This window comes from Rhinolophus hipposideros (genome assembly GCF_964194185.1).
Source record: "Rhinolophus hipposideros genome assembly, chromosome: 12".
NCBI lineage: Eukaryota > Metazoa > Chordata > Mammalia > Chiroptera > Rhinolophidae > Rhinolophus > Rhinolophus hipposideros.
In genome coordinates this window covers 29,636,653-29,657,325 of record NC_138058.1, presented here as the reverse complement: position 1 = coordinate 29,657,325, position 20,673 = coordinate 29,636,653, and positions in this window count along the sequence as shown.

Sequence of the window (20,673 nt, the reverse complement as noted above, 5' to 3'; positions counted from 1 at the left end):
ATATGGTGAGGCCAAAAAGAAACACCCACGGAGCCATAGGAAGGGAAGTCATACCACTATGATCTCAATGGAGGCTGGGTTCACACGACGTGCGACCTGCTGTCCACTTTGCTGCCAACCGACCGACTCTCCTTGACTCTCCTTCACTCTCCTCCAGTCTCCTCCTTCACTCTCCTCAGCTCCCCTCCATAGCCGTGGCAGTTATGTCAGTGGCCAATGGCTCAATGGCTACAGCTGATGGCCAACCAGCCACAGCTGACGGCCATCCACTATCCGAGCCAGCACCTCTCCACATGAAACTGCTCTCTGGGGCTCTGTCCCCACACAACACATAGTGAACCTTTTTTAATGTCAGTAAGTTCAGTGCTCTCATCATTCTTAATGGCTAATATTATTCAATTTGGTGGAACTAACTTATCAGCTCCCCAATTGATGGACATTTAGATTGTTTCTAGTTTCTCAGTACAATAAATAAACATATGAGTAATAAAATCTATGTTCATCTGGGAATACTTGTCTTTTTTATTTAATATGTGATCCTAGAAGTGGAAATACTGGGGCAAATGTTTATACAACTTAGATCCCTTTTTAAATATATACTGCCAAGTTATCCTCAATAAAAAATTATACAAATTTATATACTCAACAGAAGTGTATAAGATTTCTGTTTCCTCATATATTCATTTATACTGTTTTTTATTCTTGCAATCAGTAGGTTAAAAAAATAACCTGCCTTTATTTTCATTTCTTTGACAAATAATGACATATACGAGTATTTCCTATTGATTTAAGAGTTAAAATCATGGACTCTGGAGTCAGCCTGGCTTCAAATCTTGGCTTCACCACTTAGTAACTATGTGACATTGGACAAGTTAGTGAGTCTCTCTGTGCCTCAGTTTACACATCTTAAATCAGAGATAATAATGATATCTAACCTACAGGGCTCTTTGTGGGATTTAAATATGTATATGAAACTTAGGAAATATCTAGCAAATAGTCTGCACTATATAACTATTTGCTGTCATTAATATTATTATCATTGACTAGTGAATTGCTTCTTGATAGCCTTTGTCATTTTTCTGTTACTATGGATATCTTTCTCTTAATAGTCGGTAAAATACGATTTTTACTTGTTTGTGTCTTATCACACATTAATTGTATATAATCTGGAAAATACCAGAAAGTATAAAATGAAAACATTGCAATGACCTATTCCTTGAAAGTTTGGATAAATTCATACATAAAATCAAATGAGTAGATTTTGAGGATAATTGTTTAATAATATTTGCAACTTCATAATTACTGCAGTTTTTAAATTTTGGTCACTTATCCACATAGAATTAAGCATATTATTCCCTTACAACTTAAAATCTCTTTTGCTGTGTGATGTTTTCATATCTCTGATGTTGTAGGGTTTTTCTTGATTGTCATATCAGATTTTGATTTACTTATCAAATACTGTTTTTCTAATTCATTAATTTTTATTCTTACTAATATTTCTTTCTTGTGTTTTTTAGGATTACTTTTAATAACTTTAAGATTAAAAACTTTAATATAACAAGTTTTATTTATTTTACAGTTTCTAATTTATTAAGTTTAATGGTTTGTTCATTTATTTTGTTCTTTGACTTTATTTAATAATGAAAACATTTAAGATAATAAATTTGTCTCCAAGTAAGTTTTGGTCACAGTCCTTGAGTTTTGTGTTACAATATTCTCATAATCATTGTTTTAAAATTTTTTAATGCTATAATTACAATTTTGATAACTTTTGCATCCAATAGTTATTTTAAGAAGTGTTTATAAATTTCATTTGGTCAAGGAGTTATTTGTACTTTTGCTACTAATTGCCAATTTTGTTGCATTATAGTGATAGAATGTAATCTAATTTACTGGAATTTCATTGTAGTCTATACTGATCAGTTTCATTGTGGTCAACAGCTAATTAATTTTTGTTAGTTTTGTTAATATTTTATATTCTCTGTCTTACTGAGCACTACAATAATTATGTAACTATTAAGTAAATATTTTGAAATGCTATTACTTAATCTTTTATATCTCTAATGCTAACTATCTTCCTGTATACAAGAGAGATTTGTTAAAATCTCTGTAACATATTTTATTTCCTACTTACCAATGCTGTATTATTAATCACAACATACATTTTTGGAATTCTACATATTTATTATATTTTATCTTCATAAATAAAATACCTCTTTTTTGTCTTACTCGATAATTTATTTTAAAATTTTACTTTCATAAATATATATAACATATATATAGTGTTCATATATATGTGAATTTACTTTCATATATATGTGGTGTTCATATATACATGATGTATATATTCATTTCTTGTTTTTGATGCTTATTTTCTGATACAGTTCGACTCATCATTTTATCTATAACTTTTCTGAATAATTTTATCTATAACTTTTAAAAATAATTTTGGTTTTGGCATTTCTTATATAGCCAACATAAGGTTGAATTTTGTCTTTTGATTCATTTAAAAAAATTTAAAATTAGGATGTATTAATTTACATTTATTGTCTTGACATGTTTCTTTTTTTTTTTTCCACCATTTGACCTGTATTTCCCATAATTTTAATTTTTTTCTAATGGTGCTTATGTTTTTTATTTTAGTAGTAGTTGTCCTTAAGTTTTTATTTAAATTATTTTCAAAACTATAAACTTACCTACAATAAGGAAAAAAAAACACCAGTACTAAGTCTTCTATTTATTAAGGTAAGAAATTATTAGAATCTTAATTCTTACTATCCCTTTTTTTTTCATATTCCACTATTTGTTGAGATAATCAGCACTCAGATCTACCTAAGTAGTAGTAAGTAAATTTCTTTATATTTTAAAAATAATTTATAACTTTTATATTAATTTTGGTGAACATATATACCACATACACAAATTAGATTTAATGTATGTTTAAATAGTTTTGGTATTCTATACAAGTTTTTGTACAATACCACTTACCACTTAACCATTTTTAAGTTCTTAACTTTAATTCACATTTCTGTTGGTTGGAGTAAATACTTAAAATTTTGTTTGTTTGTTTATTTATTTATTTATTTATTTTTGAGGTAAGGTATGTTAATGTTATGCTTTTTGAACATTTGCAGATCTGAAAAATAACATGGCTAAGACAGGAATATTGAATCACCTAGCCTTTTATCTTCCAAAATTCAGTGTTCCTTGGTGACGTCAAAGCTCAATATAATTTTTCTTTTTTTGCAGTAATAGTAATAGCAGTAATGTTTACTATTTTTTAAGAACTCCATATACATATAGTTCTATAGAGAGAGATACTATCATCTAATCTTGTTAACAAATCTGTAAGTTAATTGTTTTTATTATTCACATTTTATAGATGAGGAAACTGAGGCTTAGCAAGGTTGAAGAACTTTTTGGTCTCACAGTGAGAAAAGTGACAGACCTACATTTCTGATGCCAAACCCTGAACTCTTAACCCCAGTGTTTTATACTCTTTTATTTTAATATAAGGACATCTAAAGGGTTTTTTCTTTACTTTTAAAATTAAAGGAAAAAAATCCGCATTATGTCCAGATATTTGTCTCTTCATTAATTTTGACTCATATGTGGTCAGGCTTTTTCTTTAATCTGAAAACTTGGCCCTTTCCCAATTTAAAAAAGTGTCTATTACAGCTCAATTATAACTCATGCATTTGTCTAGTTCTTTCTTAAGAAATAGCAACTGCCACCTTTGCACTGAATTTTGAGAGCATATCTCTGCTTTACCATCCATGCCATTGACCTGCTTTTCTATGGCATGGATCTTGCTGATTGAAGAGTCTCATTTTCATGGAATTAATCACAAGGAATGAGAGTCTTCTGACATGCAGGAAAGATTGCTGTGCTGGTAGGAAATGTACTGCGTTTCTGTGGCTACTAAGGAGGCACCTGACCTCTCTGAGCCTTGGTGGTCTCATTTTGAAACGGGGAAGATAATAATTGCCACACCTGCCTCATAAGACCAAGAGAAACAAGACCTGTGAGAGTGCTGCAGAAGTTGAAAAATACAGTTTAAACAATCGGGATTTTTAAAATTGATTTTTAATGCTAAATTCAGGACAACAATCAACACATATAAAATATCATTGCTAAAAGCAAACTATTCTAAGACAAATAGTCTAGGGCTGTCAGTTTACTAAAGAGAAAGCCAGAGTCCAAAGAGTTTAAGTGATTGGCTCATGGTGTCCCAACTAATAGTAGATCCTAGTAGTAGATCAGAAGCTAACCCATGCTAGGCTCCAGCAAAGAGATTTGCATTATTTTTATTTGTGCCTGAGACACATTTTTCATCCAGCATCAATGTGGTAACAGCCAGGTCATTTGCTGTAAATGCCTTTAAGGCTCTGCAGGACATTTTTCATATGCAGATGTCTAAGGGAGTTAATTTGGGGTGTAGGCAGTGAGCCAGTTTAGCCAAATAAAGAGGACTCTTCCTTAGATACTGTTCGGTGATGTTGAAAAAAATGGTTGTCCCTGCTGAGTGATAAGAAAGGCTTCCCCAGGGAAAGTGCAGTCTGCATAGCTAAGCAGGTCCCCTAACTTTTTCCTGGGATACTCCCTTTTAAGCAAAACTTGACAGAAACTAAAAAACAAAAACAAAACCCTACTTCCTTAAAGAACTAATCAAGTGACATCATTTGAAAACATTTTAAGATATCTCAAATATTAAGCTAACATTATGTTAAGAGGTTCATAGCTAACACCAGTGAAGAATTAAAAACTAGAGCAAAACCCCTATTTTAAAAAAATACCCTTTCTTCTTGTCAAAACCCCCAGATGCTTGCCAAGTGATCAGTGTTTCCATTAAAAGTTCAAAAGATGGAATCCAGATGTTTCTCTCAGCTCTGTGTCCTTTGACCCCTGATGCATTTACTAGCTCTTGGAGGTTTTGGTCACATGACTCCCTGAACTTTATGCTCTACCTAAATAGCTCTGAAATTTACTCTATGATAATGGAGCATAGAGTTGTTTGGGTTGGGGATCAATTTCATGTCTATGAAGTGTTGCTGAAACTTTAAAGTTTTCCTTTTTCTTTCAGTTCTTTTCAAAAGAATGTCCTTGTTTAAGTCATGTTATCACTATTCTATCTGGAATTTTAAGTGCTAAACATTTTAAGTGCCAAATGTTTGACCTACATTGGTAATAGAGGGTTGAAAAGAATAAAGGTACTAATAGAACATAAATTATCTTTTTAAGTATTACAAATAGAGCATTAATAGATACCACTGTGATGAGGTGGACAAAATGTTCTGAGAAACAAATTGCTTTAAAACATATTTCTTGGCTTTCAATACCAATCAAAAAATCATCTACACTCACACAACATAGCAACAAAAGTTGCTTTTACAGCTCTCTATCCTAGACACAAATGTGTTCGCTTTTAGCCATAGGATGGCAACAAGACCTTTAGGGAATTTAAAACAAATGTGTGTGGAAAGATACACATTTACAGTGGCAAGGATTCAGTATGGAAAGTCAGTTATAACATATAATGGTAACTGAAGAATGTTCATGGGAATCTTTTATTTCCCTCTAGCTCTGTGAACAGTTCCAAAATTGATTAGGAGTAGTATTTATAAATTTAAATTCTTGCTGTGGAAAATAATAACAAAGTCACGTTCATTTTTAACATTTTCAAAAGTCCTTAAAAAATGCCATTTTTCACACCGTTAACCTGTGGTGGTTGACTGTTGGGTTGCTTTCTCAAAGGAATGTTGTGAGTGAGGCTGCATCCTGCTGTGGTCCAGCTTGTTGGGTAGAAAGTGTTGTTAATGGTGACCCAGAAGGATTCTTACAGTTTCTGGCCAATGTTGTTTTTGACAAAACCATAATGGTACAATTGAGAAAGAGCAAGAGAGAAAAACAATTCTCTGACACTAAAATGCTTCTGCAGGAGTTACACTTGGTAGGTTTTTATTCACTTTAATATTTTGTTTCTGGAAAGGCCTATTCTGGAAAAAGAGAGATACTGGATCATCTATATAAGGCATTTCCCACCAGGGAAAGCAAAATAAAGTATAAATATTACTCCTCCCTGAGAACGCAAAATTATCTACTAGATCTTTGATACCAGTTCTCTTGGATGGATGGCAACTGGTTCCCTGGTACCCCTTCCCACTGGGAGGCTAGTTAGTCCAGAGAATGAGAAAACGGACCTCTTATTTATTTCCTAGGACTAGGAAGATGTCACTTGTAAATGTGAATTATTTCTCTATGTTTTCTATCACTCAAGCTCTAAGTGATACACAGAAATTAGAGAATAAAAAATGTTCAACTATAGCTTTTACAGCCAAGTCACATATTTTCCTTTCCATGTAATAATTAGCTAAGATATTCCCACTGGATTTACTTACATTTTGTTTCATGTGGCTACGTGGCTTGAATTTATTTCAATGGGATTTACGACTAAAGATGGGGAATGAGATAACAAAATTGAAAATTGGCAAATAAATTTTAAATAACCACATTTATGCAGCCAGGGTTTTACTAGCCAGGTAGTAAAATGAGAGCAATTATTTGGGTAAATATAAGATTCTATTTGTTGGAGGGTGGGATTCAAAATAATGTGCCTAATTGACTACTTATTCTATTCATTTAATAAATATGTATTAAATGTCAAAGGATAAAGCATGATTCTTTGTTTTAGAGAGCATCTGATGGAGTTAGGATGACTAGATACACATGCAAGACATCAACTCTAAGAGCTCACTGTCTGTCACCTGGATCAGGCAGACTGACTATTGGGTCATTCCTAACTGTCACTGGTAAAATTGCTATACTGCTGTCATTCAGGGTATTTCTGTTTTTGCAACACTTGAATGATATTATATAATTCCCACTTCAAAAAAACAGAAATGATTTGAAAATGACTCAAACATATTTAAGGTAGATTTACCTATAAATTTACTAATAATTAGGCCATTATAACTTCACATATGTCTCTTCATTAGTATAGGAATCCTATTTTTGACATCACGTCTGCTTCCCGAAGGACTCAGACATTTTCTCAGGAGCCATCGGTGGCTGCGTCAGTGCTTTGATTCTTATCCTTATGTCTTCTTTTCCCTTTTCTGTCATACCCTGACTTACAGTCTGAGACCCTAACATTCTCATTAGGAAAGATGCCTTTGTTGATGGTACTCTCATTGGCAGAACAACTGGTATGTTGAAATGGAATGATGTTTTCCATTAAATTTTATTTCACTTTTCCCGCCCTGAATGAAAATGTGGCCCACTTCCAACAATTCTGGTCAACCTCAGGTAACCAAGACTGCTTGGGGTCACTACAAGTCATTAAGTCACAGAGTCAAGTCACTAAGTAATTAAAAGATGCAATTCCACCCGAACTCCAAAACTTGACTTACGACTCGTAGCGTTAAATTCTTCTCAACTCTAGCTTGCACCTGCTTAAGGCTGAAAGCCTGCAGTGGGAAAGGGGATGTGGGGGCAGTTTGTCTCTCTGCTGTCTGCTCTGTTCCACTTACCTCCTGCTCCCCCACCCCACATATGCAATTTTTCTGTCCATCCAAGGGTTAAAGAGAATGGGGGTGACAGAGAATGAAGAGAGGTAAGGGGAAAAGAAAGGACAGATGTCACTTCGCTGGGAAGTATCATGCCCTTTGGACTTGGAAAATTATTGAACTGATTCTTTCCATCGTGGGCACTTTCTTGCCATAACACTGGCCCTCTCTTCCATGCATTCCTTACAAGATCCATGGGAAACACTCTCACATCTTGTCCTGCCAGTTCAGGGCATATGAGTCTCTTTCACCACCGAAGCAGACAGCCAACCTTTTCCCCAACACTCCAGATTCCTGAGGTTGGAGTCAGACCACCAGTTCACTGTCCCAAGAATTAGACACCAATCAGGGGACACAGGCCAAACTCTAAGTAGTTTCCTAACCCACCCCTCTCACATGGTTTGTGTGAAGAGCACCTCAAACCCCTTATCCACGGAAAGGGAAGAAGACATGACAATACAGGAAACTCCCTCTCCACCCCCCAAAAAAAAATCCTCCTCACCCTTCTCACAAATTTTCTTTTCTTTATTATCTCCTGGTTCTGACCAAGGTTCCGAGTCTTAGAATGGTTTCTGGGATCATTCTCTTTATAAGTCTGCATCTAAGATGAGTTCTATCTCCCACTTTTGTATGTAATCATATCTATCTTATCTAATATGGGTCTCAGTGAAGGCAGAGTAATCCCCATGTAGTTTCCTTTTCATTTGGGTTTTTAGAAATAAATGATTTAACTTTGTTGATATGGAGGAGAGATTGTTCTTCCTCTTGAATAAAAAAGTGTATCTGCTATTAATGTGGTCTTGTCTTTTTTCCATAACAGCCCTTGAAAGTCATATTCCACCACACATTTAGTTCATCCCTCTATCTTAGGTAGGAAGAGCTCATTTATGACACTCTTGGGACAATGAGCGGTATGGCTTGTAGTGCAGTCCTTAAGCTCACCACTGCCTTAGAAATCCAGATTGCTCTCCAATATGTCTTATGGCCTACCTCAGAATGTCCCTTGTAGTCAGTAGGTTAATGGCCAATGAATGGCCTGAACCCAACAAGTGTTGGAAGAGAGAAAAAATAATCAAGACAAGACTGAAGTGGCCATGGAAGGCTTTGCTTAGATGAGGCCATCTTTTTAAGATCATATGTATAGCTCCAGGTAATGAGTCTCCACTAACTAACAGTTCTCCTAGAAGGCTTTAGCTGATGCTTGATCATACTCATGAAATAAAGACATTACTGACTGACTCTAGAATCAATGAAAACAGGCCTATAATGAACCTAATGTTTAAATTCTTATGTGGGATAGAAAATTATGGCTGGTTTTGATTTCAATTTTATTCTGCCCTTGGTGCCTAAAACTCAGGGTCACAAAGATTGATCAGAGGAATTTCCAATCATTTGTTCAATGGATTTTGGTTGTTACAAAAGATCCAACCGCTCATTAATTTCATAAATTTATAAACTAGTTGAACATTTCACATTTACTTTTGTTAAGACTAGAAATGGACGTATCAGGCTTTGCTGCCTTTCTCACATGAAGCAGTGTAAATTAATTGGTCCCAGCTTGCACTGCTGTTGTCGAATCAACACAGTCTGGCCACCTTCTGTGAAATGCCAACTAACAGATCAAAGCCTCTGGAGAATGACCCCTATTTTCCCCCAAATATGTGTGGTTTTCTGGAAATCCATATCTCTTGCCTCTTCAAATGTCTGTGGGTCATTATAAGAAGACAGTTTCCATCATTTTTACCTGGGCCAATCTCGTTTCTAATTTGCAGCCCTGTAAATCATCTGTGTATTTCACACCCATGCAGTGATGTGTTTAGTGGTTCATCCAAGTTTCCACCCAGGTATTTCTGTTCTAACTCTGGCTATTCTGTCTCTGCTTCCAGTTTTATCTGAAGTGGGGCAAGATTTGTGCTTTGTGCTGGGCTTAACAAAGCATGGTTGGCCCACATGCAGATACTGCATCTTAGAAGAAGATGCTAAGATAGAAATCACAGATCAGACATTTTAGCCATATGTTCTCTGAATTAATATTACCAGTATTAGATTCATATGTTTTTTGTTTTGTTTTGTTTTTTTATTTGTTTTTTTTTACAATTTTTTAAATTAGTTTCAGGTATACCAAACAATGTAATAGACGTTTATTATTTATATCCCAAATACAGTGATAGCGATTAATATTTTTATTGTGGTAAATATACAAAAATACAGAGGGTGCAAAAAATGCATACACATTTTAAGAAAGGAAAGACACTATTAAAATTGTAATATTCAACATATACCGATAACTAAAGATGAATGAAAGTCATGTGTATACATTTCCCCACCCCCGGTATTATTCATCATTTTAACCATGCGTAAATGTACAATTCAGTGGCATTAAATACACTCACAGTGCTGTAGAACCATCACCACTGTAGAACCATACCCAAAACTTTTTCTTCAACCACAACAAAAACTCTGTACCAATAAAAAATAACTCCCCTTCCTCCAAATTAGATTAATATGAATAACAATGAAAGATGCCCAGATGGTGTTGGGATGTCTGAGTCACAGTCCTCTTAGCACTGTTTAGGAATTCCCATGAGAGACAGTTGGGTGGGGAGAAGACAGCAGAAGTCCCAAAAGCTTTCTCCTATAACATGAGTAGGTAAAGGAAAGGTGGGAGCCATCTTTCAGTTGATGTAAGCCATGTTTTGGTTAGCTGGCTCCTTATTTTTCTCTTTGTGTTTCGGCATATTAAGCATGAGCAAAGATGGGAGGGAACCACCACTGTGGCCCTGATGTGGAGGAGAAAGGCGTTCTCAACTACGTAACATAAAGCCTTGCTTTCAAGAAAGGGAACAAGATATGATACATGGACCGCCAGGATATTCCCCAGATCCTAGCTCAGATCAGCAAGGCAGGATGACAAGTCAGTAAGGTCCAGGGTTAGCCTCTCCCCTTCTGTCTCTCAGGAAAGAACCTCCCACCAGCACTACTGTGCAAAAGGACAATTCATTTTAATGGGCTGAGTAGCTCCAGGGGGACAACAAAAGCAAATCAGCTGCGTGTCCCACAGTAAATCGTCTCTCGCTGAAGGATGTCTGGTTCCTTTCTGAAAAGAATGTTCTTCGCTGAGTTGCAGTTTGCCAAGGGTCAAATATGATAGAAATGAAGTGTTGCTAATGGTGATTGAAAAGGATTCCTACTGTTTGTGGCCAGTGCTGGGTAGTAGAAAGGCCAAGTTTGTGAGCCAGAAAGCAGCAGGAGCCAGTAAACTTTCCCCAAGACTTACTAAACTTTGAGTCACCTCTGCTCCCCCAGCCATTCTGTCAGCTTGTTTGGGGGAAACTGATATTATAATTACTAATCTCAGCAAGGGCCTAATGTGCAACCTGAAGCTTTTTCATCCTTTGGTGCAATTAGGGTAGGAGGGCAAGGCCGGCAGACACTGGCGGGCTCCACCCCCTGCTCCCAAATCACCCTGCTTGGATTTCATCCACACCCTCGCATCCTCTGAAGACAGGTAACTGAGCAGTGGCGGCTCCGGGGCCTCCAGTGAGGGGAAATTATTCCTGCCCAAACTGGCTGGGAGCTATTAAAGGTTTAAATGTCACCTCAAAAGAACTCTTTGCTAACCTTTAAGTGGTGGCGTCTCCAGGGCTGTTTCAGGCAGGATTTGCCCCCTCCCAGGGAGTCTGGAGTGCTGAGAACATTTGTCTGTGTTGTTTCTCTACCCCCTCCCTTTCTTTCGCTCCTTTCAGGGAATTATCACTGTACTTTCAAAGGGGGAATTTGTGGGACAACCGGCACCTGCCTGACTGAGCTTCCCAGTGAAGGCGCTCTTGGCTGAGTGTATAATTTCATTTAATCCTGAGTAGCCCCCTTTGCCCATTGTCGACAAATTCCCTTTAATCCTAACCACCACTTAGGAGAATATTTACCATCAAAAGGAGACAAATCGCTATTTAAATGTGGATTTACTCAAGTCTGAAACTATGACAGTGACATACGGTAAAATGATAATATGTAAATAAAAACTGGAGACAGATTTATCCCCCGAGAAAGCTGGGCAGAGCAGCGGATTAAAGTCATATGTGATCTGCTTTGAGTGGCCTCAATTCAGCCCCAGCGTTCAGTTATGACCAGCAACGCCATTCATTCTGCTTACTTCAATTCATTTGGCCCTAGTTCTCAATGACCCTCTGTTACCAGGCATACACCTCCGATAAGTAGGCCTTGATGTTTACAGCACTTTGGAGCAGAATAAATGCAAACTGCACATTATTTATGGGTGTGCACTCTCAGCTTATGGGGCATTTGTCAGGAGTGAGAGTACAGGTAGCATAAGTAGATGTGAGTTAGCTCAGGCAGCCTTGTTTCCAGAAGCTAACTAGAAAAAAAAGAGCTAAATGAAATACCACCCTAAAGACAACAGCTTTCAATTATTGCCCATGATCCTGAATTCCTCCCAATGAGTTGAAAGGAAATCTATACCAGATGGCATTTTTCTGAATCAGCCAAGTGCACCAGCCATTCCTGACTCTTAGTGATGGGCAGCAGTGCCAAAGAAGAGCTGGCCCTGCCCTTCCTCTCTTGACTCACTAGTCATTGCAACCAACATTGCTTTCTAGGGATGTATCTTAATTGCACTGAAATGTAATTAAAATAGTTAGAAGTGAAGGTCTTTTTTTTTTTTTTCTAAAAAAGCAGAAATCCAGCACACTGTGTCCTGTGGTCTTTGTCAACAGTGGTCTAATGAGCCTAAGCCATAATTGGTAAAATAATGAACACACATAACATCTCCTGTACACATGGCAATAATCTTTTCAATTGAGGCTATCTCAGAACATGTAAAGTCATTAACCACTCCTAAACGTATGGGATGGGGGGCATTAAAAATATTCTATTCCATTTTCAGATTCCTGAGATACCTCCATACTGTTTTCCATAGTGGCTGCACTAATCTGCAGTCCCACCAATCAGAGTCAGTTTTGGGGACGCAGAGAAAAAACCGAGAGTGGTTAGATGGGTGTGTGGGAGGGGGTTGGGGATAAGGGGAAAGGTGAAGGGATTTGGAAGCAGCTGGTAACCACAGATGGCCTCAGGGTTTTTCTTTTGAAAATTAATTTGGGGAAGGTATTCTATAATGTTGTAAAGATTTTGTTGGGTATCCGATGGACATGCGTCCTATTTGGGAGACCACCTCAGGGATACTGTGGATACCTGATCATGGCATTGTACATCAGAAGCTAAACATTAATGAATGCCAACTATAATTTTATATATATAATGTGATGGTTCAGTGTGAGGTCGGAGGGATAGTGGATGGGGGGAGGGGGGTTCACAGTATGAGGGATATAAATGATGAACGTCTAAGTATTACCTTGTTTTGTACACCTGAAACTAATAAATAAATTAATTAATAAAAAAAAATATTCTATTGTAATGCAGCATTCGAATAAGTTGTTTTGAGCCCACTATTACATTACACTGAAGAGCTGCCCTATGGTGATCATATTCTCCCCTAAATTATCTTACCTCAAGACACCAAGTCTGAGAGTGAAGACAAATACATTCCTTCTGAAAAACCAAAAATAGCTTTGATATGTCTACCTTGGAAAGTATAATACCTGAGATAAATATAATTTTTTTGAGAAAAATGTGCCTGTATAATACTCAAAGGATTGGATCTAGTGTATTCTTCATTCACAACTAATTATAAGGAAGTCGAGGGCACCATGTGTATACTTCTTTCTGCCCAGGAAAATATATTCACAGGAAAGAACCAAATAGCCGGTGAATTTATTAAACTAATTGCTCTTTGAACATATTTTCTCACCTATAGTGTAATTTTATTAATGGATAAAGTATTTTACCATGTTGATTACTCTCTTTGTAGCTAGAGTTTATCCTCTTTTGAGTTTGTGAAGATCTAAGGACTCTTTTTGTTATTAAAGGGCAGAAAATTTTTTCCCAAAGATCAATCATTAATGTGGAGAAGAGGCAGGAAAAGACGAGGATGTGGGGGGAGAGGACAATAATCAAATGTGATTGACTATGAATGATGGATTAGTTTTCAGGCTATGAAACTCCTCCTCGCCGCATTACTTGAACATAATCATGTCCCAAATATCTTTCGTTAGACCAAATCTTTAGGCATTTCAAGTGCATAGCTGTTTGCTTTACAGAAAGGAGAACAAAACACCAATTCAATCCAGGAAGAAACTTGACTGACAGATGAGGCCAAATGTCCATGGTTCATTAAAGATACTTGTGTTTAACCAAATATAGGTATCCAGAGGTTGATGTTTGAGGTAGCCAGGGGCCTCCATATGGTTACAATGAGACAATTTATCAACCCAACTCAGGACTTGAGTGTCTTAAAATAATGGACTTTGGGGTTCTGTTCTTGTATGGTAGTCTCTACACGGTCTAAAGATCTCACTTGACTTGATAGTCTTTTTTTCATGGATCACTTGTGGTTTCAGTTGCTTTGTGATCATTTAATTCACCTGTGTGCTTGACAATGCATTCAGCAGATAACCAAGGAGAAAGCCTTGCGACTGTTTATATTTGCTGCTAATGTCTGCTTACACAGCCGTGCATGCCTCAACAACCTTCCAACTGGTTGACACTTGAATAAAATAAATCTTGCATTGAGACATATTAGGAAAAAGTTTTAAACCCCACACCATCTGTGGTAGTGACAGAATAGGAGCCATAGGGTCGTCTTCATTTTGGACTGCTTGTAATATTAATTTCAGTCAGAACATTTTGCAGGCATCTTCTGGGCTCCAGGTTCAGGGAGCAGAATGCTATTAATGGCACCATTAAGGTAAAATGAGCATCTTGAAACTCCAGCTTCACCCCTAATAAAGTAGCTGAGATGCTCTCTTCCCTTGGTTGCCACTGAGAATCAACAACAACGGATGGTCTTAAGTTAACAAGCTAATATTTCATCCATGGATACCAGAGCGTTAATGGCTAAATATGCCAGTTGAGGGAAGGAGAACATGTGCAGCTATTTTCCTGACACAACTTCTGCTGTCATGGCCTATTAAAACCAGTTTACATGTGCACGTCGAATTTGATGAATATGTATGTGACCCTTTTCAGAGCCATCACTCATTGGGCTATGGCCCCCATGGCAGGAAAAACAGCACCTCTCATTAAACACAGCATGAGTTACAGGCATGTTATGTTAATATTTCTTCAGAACTTTAGGGGGTTTTCTTCTTGTTCTAATAAATCCTGTGAAGAAAATAATTTAAAAGTATAATTGATTTAAAAAAACCACTTTTTTCCCTCATTTTTCCCCTTAACTATTTTATTTGGTGTGTGAGTTCTGGAAGGCTCTTTCCTCAGGAAGTTGTAGGACAAGCTTATGAATTGTGCTTTGTTTCACTCACTGGGGACTCCTGAGGCAAGACCCTACCTTGGTTGGAAGTTTAGCAGGGCTAAACAGGAGACCTCCCTGCGTGGAGCTCTAAAACTCGTGAAAGACATGGCTCCCTCTGACCTAAAGAATCATCTGTTAACCCACAGTGCTTACTAATGGGTCTTGTGCATAGTTGGTGTTCAACTACCCTATCAATGATAACTACCCTGATAATTATTATTGTTATTATTATTATTAGTTAAGTCACAGAGTTCAAATAATCTCCGGCCTAAGGAAGATAAGAGTCTTTCTGAAGATTCTTTTCAAAACATATAGGGTGAAAATCATAATAGAGTTTATCTTAAGTAAGTGAGCACAAGCTACTAAAGCATTAATGCCACAGGTCATGTTGAAATACTCAGAAGGCTAAATATAGGTCTAGTTTGCTCACACAGTCTGCCTACTCCCAAGTCTGTAAAAGCCTCAAATACTGTCCCTTTTTACCTCACCCTGCAGCACTGGCCCTTCCGTGGAGTCTGGCCAATGAGGTTACAAGGTGTTTGAGAGCAGGGATGATGGTCAGGACTCTTTTGTAGCATCTCAAAATGCCTAGTTTGGTGTCTAACACATAGATTTGAATAGCCTCCTCAAATTTCTCCCCTACTTACTGACCCAGTCCTGTCCAGACACAGTACCTAGAGAAGAGCACCCTAAAGGATATGCAGGGGATTTTGGTGAGGAAAGGGGCATCAATTCACAGGGAAGCCAGCCCACTCGAATGTGGCAGAAGTTCCTGCAAGGACTACCTAGAGAGCCACTATGACACAGAAGCGCTGAATTAGGAGTCTAGAGTTTCTAATCTTGACTCTTCTTTTGTCTGGCTTGGGGACCGTGGAATATATTCATTTTGGACCTCAATTTGCTCATTTACAAATAATTGCCACGGTCTTCAAGATCTAGTGTTTTCTTCACAAGGAATTTCACTCTACTTTCAAAGAACTGGTCTGGGTCTCAGCTACTGTTGTAGAGCTGATAAATAGAAAAGATTATTTCTTCATTAACCTTCAATCACAGATCTACTCTATCTGTGAAGAGGAGATGGCATGTTTGTGCTATTCCCAAAGCAGATTATAGAGCTACTCACATTTCTTTCTCTTTCTTTAGCCCTGCCGTCTAAGAGCTTAGAATCTAAAGCTATGCTACTCAGTGTGTTCTCTGGTAGCCAAGTCAAACCTCCAGGCAGTGCTGAGGGTCCCTTTTAAATTTCTCATTGTGATCACAAGTCTTCAGATTGACTCCCAGGTTGGAAAACCAAAGTGTGCAAAAGTGGAAAAGTGTGTTTGCCAAAATAATAACAGCCAAATTTCATTGAGAAGTCACCATTGGCCAGCCTCTGTTCTAAATGCTTTACATTTTCATATTTTATCAACTGAATCTGCCCAACTACATTTTGTGAGGTAAGTGCTGTTGTTATTATGCCTCCTTTACAGGCAGAGAACTGAGATGTAAAGAGGATAAACATTGCCTGAGGTCAGACAGAGCTGGTAAGGGAAGAAGGCTGGATTCAAACTCAGGTAGTCTGGCTCCAGAACTCCAGTTGTTTTGTTTGTTTGTTTGTTTTGCCGTTATTTCACAGCCTGTGTCAAACTTTTCCTCCCAGGTGGACACCCCCTCAGGACAATAGATTTGGAGGCAGATGGAGCAACATCCTCGGTAATAGAAAACCACAAACACAGACAAAAACAAATAACAAAACAGATTTAGTTTCTCACCAGAGAAATCATTTTCCAGCTCCAGCTCTGCTGTGGACGCCAGGTTTTATTAGTGTGGTGGGCACCAAGAAGAGTGGTTAGAAATTTCGGGAATGCTCTGCCTCTGTGCAAGAGGCCAGTGTCATGGGGGCCTGCCTCTCCAGGCTGAGGTAGGACCCTGAAGATGCCACTGGGAGCACTTAGGTGGAACGTTCTCTCCCAGGATTCACGTCATTACTCTTCCCTCACTCGAGAGGCCCCCAGCTGGCTGAGCAGCAGGCTCAATAGCCAGAGCCATCTTCACCTCTCTGTATAAATCCAGCACCAGAGCTGCCAACAGACGGTGTTGGATAAAGTCTGTTTTGCTCTCTGCCAACCAAATGGCCCCACAGCATAAGGTTCCAAGTTTTCTCAGTCTCATAAAACTTGGCTGAATGAGGCAGCGGTGCCATGAAATTTGCATTTATCTTGTGCACCTGACACTTCCCATCATGATGATGAAGTGCTTCCCTCAAGTCGGAGCGTTCTTGGCTCGTAGGGAGGACAGGGAAGTAGGGTGGAGGTGGGTGGCGGGGCAGGCTAATCAAAGCCAGGAAGAAGCATATATCCGTAGGCATGAGGGATGGGAAATAAGGTATGGGAGCAATGGAGGGCTGGGGGCTGGGGAAGCACTGTGACTTAGATAAAAGAGCATTCCAGAGCCCCTTGTGCATTCAGGCCATCAGTCATCTCTGCTTTTCAGGGACAGCCTTTCTGTTGACCTCCAGGCCCTGGCATGCAGCGTCCTTATAGCTGCCCCAGGGAAGCTTATCCCCTATTTCATAGTCCACCATTGTGTGCATGCTTAGAGCCAGCATGCAAGAAAATTAACTTACAGGGTCTACAGGTTGTCCTAATGAAATGGTTTTGTTGCAGATTGTGTGAGGGATTTTTGAATGGGGGGAGTAGATGGGGAAGATGTTAGAGTTTCCACTGAGTAGCAGTAAAAAGAAGAAACAAATTTGCACTCGAGTGTAACGTTCCCTTATGTGTCTCTTTGTTCGCCTTGCTTAAACGTCCTCAGCTTCATTCCAGGAAAATAAATAAATAAATAGTAACTAAAGAGTTTGGGCTCTGTAACAAGAGAGTTGAGGTTCAACTCCTAGATCAACCATTGAGTGGTGTCCAACCTTCTGAGTCATTCTTTGCCTCTGCTTCCTTATTTACAAAATAGGGATAATGAGAGGACGTTGTTCATATAGTTGCTTTGAGGTTAAATGAGATGAGGTAGGCTACAGGTGCGCAGTGCCTTGTGAACAGTAAGTACTCTCTAGATGTTTGTTAATATCCTGACCTCAAGACTTTGGAGGGATACTGGGTGTTCTCAGAGGACAAACCAAACCAGGAATCTCAACACTTTCAGGCATTCAGTTATAACTGTGCCATGAAAATCAGTGCTTAATGTGTTCGACTTTTTAATGTCTTAGTAAGATTCTATCTCTGAATAACTACGGGTTGACAGAATTCCACCTTTTAGAACTTATATATTTTGTCTATATTTTTCTTCTTGCTTCATGTCATTAGTCATAGTTTTCATAATAAGATTTGAATTTTTTGAGGACCAAATTCCATGACTGCCCTGATTCCTTGACTCCTTCTCAGAGACAAAAAGTAAAGTCACCATTTATGATATTCTTCTTAACTAAAAGGTCTGGCCTATATTTCCCCAAAATGGCCTCCTTGATGGTGGGTTTGAAGTTTACTCTGTGCTATGCAATCTAGGAACATGCCATATTCCTGCAGTAAGTAAAAGACTGATAACTATTGTTTGACCACCACCACTCTGACCCAATCTGCCATTCAAAATGTTTCCCCTCAGGTTGCTGCTTCCACCTCCTCTGGAATTTGAGAACTCCTCCTTGGCTATTGCAGGATACATCACATCAAAGAGAGCATGAACAAATGGGAGTATCATCCATCATAGCTGACAACAGAAGAGGGGAAAGGGTGATACGCAGAAACCCTAAAGGCTAATACTGGTTGATGGCAATGCTTCTGTCCGCCCAGATTCTATTAGAAGTAGAGAAAAGTCCCTCCTTTTGGTGAGAATTAAAATGTTAAAAATTAAAATGATTAAATGTTAAAAATAGATTTTGAAAGTGCATCTTTTTATTGAATCATTAGTTCACTTATTCACTTTTCTACCAAATATTTATTGCATGCCTATTTGTGACACACATGATTCTGTTTGGTTTTTAAACTGCTTATCGCTCTCTATATGTAGATGTATAAATGTGTATAAAACTATATTTCATAGGCTTTGAGCTGGTTCGGTGACTATAAGTAAAGAAACAAACAAAGTAAAGCTGTCTTTGTTGGACAGCCATGCTGAGTTCCGGTTTTTGTGTGTGATATGAGGTCAGAGTGGCAAGCAAATTTGTTCTGAAATATAAGTGTTAACAATTATTTTGCCTATTTCCTCATTGTTTAGAAAAGTCTTCTCATATCTTCAAGAACAATAAAAAGTGAAGGTGACATTACTCAGAAAGAGAATAAACAAAATTTGTCATGAAGACTACAGAAATAAATAACATAAATCAGTCATTTATTTGAAAGTCAGAAAGTATCTAGTTTATACCATGAGCTGATGCAGAAATAAAAGACAATTGCTGACAAAATATACAGCTGAGTTAAGTTCTCATGTTTCAGGCTTCAAAGTTATTTCCAAAGCAGTCCTTGCTCCACAAAGTAATTTTGAAGTGACATATTATATATCTATCAGCAAAAACAAAGGGAGCATTAATTCAAAGATATTTTCACTCTGGAAATATATGTGTAGGCTTTGCATTTGTAGGTTCATATATGTATGTATGCATATATGCATATGTATATTCTTATGTACATAAAGTAGATATATACATTAATGCTGAAGTTAAATAATATACAATACTGAGCTATTATAGAACATTATTCTTCAATGTCATCCATTTATAATTTTTAAACCTTTCTGATTTCAAATCTAGAGCATAAATTATAATTACAGTAAAGGATAAATTTTATATTGGCTTTAAAAACTATAATTTAAGGTATGTCTTCCTGGGCAAAGCTGTAAGAGTTAGCAGTTATTTTCACATCCTCTCTTGAAAATAGACATTTATTGCAACTTTCATGAATTAGATTGATTTCAAACAAAAATCAGTTGGAAGATATAATCAAAGAAAAATTCTCATTATAAGAGAAATGAATAACATAAAATACCAAAGAATAAGCATAATGATAAGTGCTCCAGTCCTATATGTGAAGACAGTAAGAGCCTTAATAGAAGGCCTGAACAAACAAACAGGCATAACATATTCTTGACTAGAAAGACTCAAAGTCATAAAAGATATAAATTTTCTCTAAGTTAATTTCTAAATTGAATGTGATTCCATTAAAAATGAAGCAAGGTTTCCTTTGAACCCTACCAGGTGACTCTAAAGTTCATGTGAAAAAAAGAACAAACAAGAATAACAATGAAAATTGAGATAAAGAAGAACCATGAGGGTGAACTAGCCCTACCATGTTTTAAACCACATTAAATAGATTAAAAACCAAAATAGTATGATGTGGAGTATGATTAGATAGACAAACCAATGAGCCAACCAGAAAGTTCAGCTAAAAATCCAAACATAGATAGAATGTAATATATGATTAAGGATGGCATCTTAAATCAGTGAGGAAAAGGACTATACAATAAACAATGTTAGAGCAATTAAAAAGTCAAATGAGAAAAATAACTTGGATCTATACCTTGCACCTTATACCAAGATAAATTCTATATTGATTAGAGATTTCAATGATAATAATAAATACAGAAAAGTTCTAGAAAGAAACATAGGGAAATTCTTTTATAATCTTAAAGTTAATTGGACATTTAAAACTATTACTTAAAATCCCAAACCATAAAATATATTAATAGTTTGTTATATAATATACAAAGGAAATTGATTTAGCTTCCCTCCAAAAAAAGTGTAAA